Below are 6,802 nucleotides of genomic sequence, written 5' to 3' on the forward strand. Positions count from 1 at the left end.
TTGCCATTTGCTGCTGCTGTGTACCAGACCCTATTCTGACCCTTCTACACTACCTGACCAATGCTGCCCACCTCTGACCTTCTACCTGTCCACTGACCTCGGCCAGTCCACCGACGACTGATACCTGCCGACTTCCCACCTCTGACCTCTCTGCCTGTCCACTGACCACGCCTGTCCACTGACCACTGCTCCGTGCCTGCTGCCTTCCTCTGACCACTGCCTGTGCACTGACCACCAATCCCTGCCTGCTGCCCTCCTCTGACCTCTGCCGGTCCAATGACCACCACCACTACCTGTCCACCTCTGACCTCTCTGCCTGTCCACTGACTCCCACTGCCTGCCTGCTACCCATTCCAGCAACTGGACTCCGGACCTCCCCTTGACACAAGGACAGTTCGTATACTTTTGACCCTCCCCCCCCGACCCCACTTCTGCACACTCTCCATTTTATTGACCTCCATGAGTCTGCCCTCTCCTGGTTTATATCTTCCCCTATCTCACCGCACGTTCGGTGTTTCCCGGTGCTGGCACCCCCTCCTCCTCACTCCTACCCACAGACGGTGTACCCCAGGGCTTTGCCCCAGGACCTCTACTCTTCTCCACTTACACCTCTTTCCTTGGCAAACTAACACAGTCATTGGGTTTTCCTACACCTCTATGCAGAGGACACCCACATCTCCCTCTCCTCTGCTGACCGCTCCCTTCTCTGCTGTCTCATATCCCTATCTGTCTCTCTGTTATCTCCGTGTGGGTGTCTAATCGCTATCTTAAGCTTATCATGTTAAAAACGGACCTCATCATCTCCCCTCCGTCTTACTCTACACCGACACCGGATTCCTCGCATGGAACAGATGACTCCACAATGACCCCGATACCCCAAGCTAGAGGCCTACGTGTCATACGTGCCCCTCCCCTTTCATTCCCCCGCATATTCAGCACCCCTTCAGATCATGTTATTTACCCCTCTGCGATATTGCTAATATACGTTCCGTCCTGATGGGACAATCCATCAAATTCTTACTCACGCGCTGATTATATCCCGAATACTGCAACATGCTGCTAGCTGGTCTACGGGGTAACAGAGGTGGAGATGACTTTCTTGCATATGTGGTTATATAGAGTAATAGGAGAATTTATAGGGAGTTGTTAAATGAAGCAGTAGAAGTTACATTATATGGAGCAGTTATATGGGGTAATAGGAGGAGTTATAGGGAGGGGTTATATTGGGAAATAGGAGGAGTTATAGGGAACGGTTATATGGGCTAATAGGAGGAGATATTGGGAGCATTTATATGGAGCAATAGGAGGAGTTATAGGGAGTAGTTATATGTGGAAATAGGAGTAGATATTGGAAGCGGTAATATGGGGTAATAGGAGGAGTTTAAGAAGCAGTAATATGGAACATAAGAAGTAGTTATAGGGAGCGGTTATATGGTTAATAGGAGGAGATATAGGGAGCGGTTATATGGAGTAATAGGAGGAGATATAGGGAGAGGTTATATGGGGTAATAGGAGGAGTTATAGGGAGCGGGTATATGGGGTAATAGGAGGAGTTATAGGGAGCAGTTATATGGGGTAATAGGAGGAGCAATGGGGAGAGGTTATACTGCTGCGGCACAGTTTATTCGAGCATTTGCCCGTTCTGTGCCGCAGCAGTAGCCTGGCGCGCGCCCGAGTGTGACGGGCGCACGCCGAAGCAGCGGAAGAGCGCCCTCCGATCGGGACGCTCTCCCTACCGCTGCCGGGTCCGCCGGGTCCCCCGGAACCCCCTGCCGCTGTCCCGCGATCGCGGGACACCAGGGCTCCCTCGGGGAGCCCCTGGACACGCGTGCAGGGGGGCGCATGCTCCCGATGACGCGTGACCGCGCGTTTATGACGCGCGGCACGCCGAGGGGCGGCCACTAGCAAGCCGGGAGATTTCCCGGCTTGCGGTACCGACCACACTTCAATAAAGTGTGTCGGTAGTGTATGGAGCAAATATGAGTTAAATGGATCCAAATAGTCACAATGACTACTTTCATTTTATTTTACATTAAATATCAATTTTATTTCACAATTTCAAATTAACCAAGTACGAACGTCCAACTAATTTGGGCCCTAAAAGATCTGCATCTCCAACTATCTCCACCAGATATATTTAGAGACGTCGCTGGTTTAACCCTTCGCCCCACCCCCCCAAAGACCTTCCCGATTTAATGTCGACCAACTGGAGACCCTTCATGGGGAAGTTGAGAAGGGAGAAGACTCAGGTGCTACAGCAGGTGAACTTGACATCATTGAGGGCCGTGTCATCTCCGTCTCCTTGGTTTGACTCCACCCTGGTCTGGATGCCACAGATCCCTATTTCGCAGGACTCGCTCCAGCCTCCGTATGTCCCCCACGAGAGTCCAGATCCCTCAAGGAACGTTTCGTCTGAGCACTTAAATATGATGTTGTTGGCGGCGGTGTCGTCACCGTCCCCCTGAGGTGGCTCTACTCTCAAGTTGAAAGCGATGAGGTTGCCGTTGGGACACCGCACAGGGGTGGTCCATGAGCCCCACCTGAGAGAGAAGAAGGAGGATGTGGTTAGTGGTGAAGAGGAAACTTCCTAGGTGCTTTTGCAGAGGAGACCTGACCTGTAGGACGGGCACAGGATTTTAGGGGAGATCTGACCAATTATATATATAGTGTTATTACTCCTGTCCTACGTCCTTCAGGGGAGTAAAGGGCATCTCTAATAGGGTGAGAGTAAAGGGGATCTCTAATAGGGTGAGAGTAAAGGGGATCTCTAATAGGGTGAGAGTAAAGGGGATCTCTAATAGGGTGAGAGCAAAGGGGATCTCTAATAGAGTGAGAGTAAAGGGGATCTCTTATAGGGTGAGATTAAAGGGGATCTCTAACAGGGTGAGAGCAAAGGGTATCTCTAATTGGGTGAGAGTAAAGGGGATTTTTAATCTATAAAGTGGTATTCCCCCCCCCCCCCCCTTAATCTCCTGGTGATACCCCTCTCTATATATTCGAATACCTTGCTATCCTTCCAGCTGCCTTAATTTCCCTCCCTATATACCTCAACATGTTGCTGCCCTCGGAACTCCCTTATACACCCCTCTTTATACACCAAAAAATCCTGTCATCATAATATATGCTTGGCAAACTCTGCACATGTGAAGAAGAGACCTGTGAGGTTTGACAAGCTCTGTACATGTGAAGAAGAGACCTGGGAGGTTAGGAAAGCTCTGCACATGTGAAGAAGAGACCTGTGAGGTTTGGAAAGCTCTGTACATGTGAAGAAGAGACCTGTGAGGTTTGGAAAGCTCTGTACATGTGAAGAAGACACCTGTGAGGTTTGGAAAGCTCGGCACGTGTGATGAAGAGAACTGTGAGGTTTGGAAAACTGTAGATAATGTTATGTGAGGCTCACCTTCCTTCAGTAGACTGGATTGTTTTTTCCCAATTGTTTTTGTTGTTAACACAGTACAGCTGGATCGCATTCAGAGCCGTATCATTCCCCTTCCCCTGGTTCCCTTCCACCTGTATCAGGAAGATCAGTTACAATGTATCCATCTCATATATAACTACTCATAACCCCTCAACCAATTAAACACGTCCCTGTCATTCTGTCACTTTGGCCCTTTGTGGGGCTGACCCTTTAACCCATTAAACACGTCCCTATCATTAGGTCACTTTGTACCTAAGTGGGACTGACCCTTTAACCCATTAAACACGTCCCTGTCATTAGGTCACTTTGCCCCTACGTGGGACTGACCCTCTAACCCATTAAACACGTCCCTGTCATTAGGTCACTTTGCCCCTACGTGGGACTGACCCTTTAAGCCATTAAACATGTCCCTGTCATTAGGTCACTTTGCCCCAAATGGGATTGATCCTTTAACCCATTAATCCCTGTCATTAGGTCACTTTGCCACTACGTGGGACTGAAATTTAACCCATTAAACATGTCCCTGTCATTAGGTCACTTTGTACCTAAGTGGAACTGACCCTCTAACCAATTAAACACGTCCCTGTCATTAGGTAACTTTGCCCCTAAATTGGGCTGACCCTCTAACCCATTAAACCATCCCTGTCATTAGGTCACTTTGGCCGTAAGTTGGACTGACCCTCTAAACCATTAAACACGTCCCTGTCATTAGGTCAATTTGCTCCTACGTGGGACTGACCCTTTAACCCATTAAACCCATCCCTGTCATTAGGTTACTTTGCCCCGACGTGGGACTGACCCTTTAACCCATTAATCCCTGTCATTAGGTCACTTTGCCCCTTCGTGGGACTGACCCTTTAACCCATTAAACACGTCCCTGTCATTAGGTCACTTTGCTCCTAGGTGGGACTGACCCTTTAACCCATTAAACACGTCCCTGTCATTAGGTCACTTTGCTCCTAGGTGGGACTGACCCTTTAACCCATTAAACACGTCACTGACCTGACCATATAATTTACCTATGTTGCTTCTCAGATTAATCCTAATTGTGGGATATTAGAACGAGGGGGCTCTTTATGGGGTTACAGGTAACACTTCACATTAGGGAACAGACCTAAATGGGGTAAGAAGGCAGCAGTGGGGGCAGAACGGAGTTGTGGGGCAATTCTTAGACTGCTTTGATTTCTGACTCAGGGACCCCCTTCTTCCCGACTTTCAGGCCCTGGTATGGGGCATCGGATATCAATAATTGAGATATCTGCCCCCCATATCTGGGCCAGAAACTCGGACCAACTGGGGGGTGATATAGTGAGGTTTGGGATTTAGGGGATAATGGGAAAGCAAAGGGGATTTCTAATAGGGGGAGTAAGGGGGATTCTAATAGGGGGAGAAAGGGGGATACTAATAGGGGAGTAAGGGGGATTCTAATAGGGGAGTAAGGGGATTCTAATAGGGAGAGTAAGGGGGATTCTAATAGGGGGAGTAAGGGGATTCTAATAGGGAGAGTAAGGGGGATTCTAATAGGGAGAGTAATGGGGATTCTAATAGGAGGAGTAAGGGGATTCTAATAGGGAGAGTAAGGGGGATTCTAATAGGGGGAGTAAGGGGGATTCTAATAGGGGGAGTAAGGGGGATTCTAATAGGGGGAGTAAGGGGGATATCTAATAGGAGAGTGAGGGGGATTCTAATAGGGAGAGTAAGGGGGGTTCTAAAAGGGGGAGTAAGGGGGATTCTAATAGGGGAGTAAGGGGGATTCTAATATGGGGAGTAAGGGGATTCTAATATGGGGAGTAAGGGGGATTCTAATAGGGGGAGGAAGGGGGATTCTAATAGGGGGAGTAAGGGGATTCTAATAGGGGAGTAAGGGAGATTCTAATAGGGGGAGTAAGGGAGATTCTAATATGGGGAGTAAGGGGGATTCTAATAGGGGGAGGAAGGGGGATTCTAATAGGGGGAGTAAGGGGGATTCTAATAGGGGAGTAAGGGAGATTCTAATATGGGGAGTAAGGGGGATTCTAATAGGGGGAGAAAGGGGGATTCTAATAGGGGAGTAAGGGGGATTCTAATAGGGGAGTAAGGGGATTCTAATAGGGAGAGTAAGGGGGATTCTAATATGGGACGTATAAAGGGGATATAACGTAGTGGGAGACTAAAGAGGATTTCTCATAGGGTAGAATAAGTGGGATGATTAATAGAGGGAATAAGGGGGGTTATGATTGGGGAAAATACGTGAGATTTCTAATAGGGGGAGAGTTAAAGGATTTCTATCAGGGGGATAGTACGGGGGATTATTTAAATAGGTAAAACAATGGCCATTACTGATAGGGAGAGTAAAAGGATTTATATTAGGGAATGTAAGGAGATTTCTCATAGGGAAAAGGGCGAGGGAGAGAAAAGTGAGGTTAAAAAGTGAATTTGCAATAAGGGAATTAAAGAGGAATGTAATATTTCCTATATATAGGGGACTATGCACTAAGCAGTGATAAGCAGCAGAAATAAAGTAAAGAAATCTTGCACTCACCCCTGCCAGGCTGCCACGATGAAAGTCATCCTCATCATTATGCGTCCATGTCCTCCGTTGCCACAAACAACACAGTGCATAAAAAAAAGACAATCTAATGTCCCCTAACCCCTTAATCACCTTAGCGGTTAGTAACCACGGTAGTAATTAAGGCGTTAGCCTACCATCTGCCACTACCCACCCACGAGGCCTAACCACCCTCCCCAGGCAACTACCCTTCACCCATTCATTGGTACAGTGGGTACATCATGCTCATATAAATACGAGCATGATTTATTTACCACTATAGCAAGAAATTGTGAAGGAATTAAAAAACAGGCCAAAATAAAACACCTTACATTGCAAAATAAAACACATCACATGGCTAACTAAATGCATAACAACTGCCAATAAAACAATTGAATGGCACAGTGGGTACATCATGCCCATATAATATGGGCATCATTAACACTATGCCAGTCAATGGTCAACCTATTGGGTGCATCGTCCCCATCACACAGGGGGGTCTATGCACAAAGCAGTGATACTGTAAGGGGTTTTTAAGTGAGATAAATGCCTTATGGTGCAAAATTGCGTGCAGCGCGATTCACAAAGCAGTGATAACACTGCAGTATCACGCTTATAAGGCTTTTTATCACCAAACACAGTCATTGATAAAAAAATTGCGCCATAAATTGTGCCATAACGGCATTTATCTCACTTAAAAACACATACTGTATCACTGCTTTGTGCACAGCCCCCATAGTGTCTAATATGGACAATGAAAGGGGGTTATCTAATACGTGGGGAGGGAGTATCGGCTACTTCTAAATACAGAGAGTAAAAGTATAAATCACAGTTATAAAGGAGATTTTTGCAGTAAT

General features: G+C 47.3%; 1 long non-coding RNA gene across 1 annotated transcript; it reads right to left on the reverse strand.

Annotated features, from left to right (window-relative positions):
• Positions 1 to 2,002: 2,002 nt before the first annotated feature.
• LOC142471428 (uncharacterized) lies at positions 2,003 to 4,703 on the reverse strand. Its single transcript, XR_012789432.1, has 2 exons — positions 3,401 to 4,703; positions 2,003 to 2,540 (listed from the first exon to the last, which is right to left on the reverse strand). It is a non-coding gene; the product is annotated as an uncharacterized LOC142471428 (long non-coding RNA).
• Between the last annotated feature and the right edge of the window lie 2,099 nt (positions 4,704 to 6,802).

The sequence above is a fragment of the Ascaphus truei genome, chromosome 20 (assembly GCF_040206685.1).
Source record: "Ascaphus truei isolate aAscTru1 chromosome 20, aAscTru1.hap1, whole genome shotgun sequence".
Classification (NCBI taxonomy): Eukaryota; Metazoa; Chordata; class Amphibia; order Anura; family Ascaphidae; genus Ascaphus; species Ascaphus truei.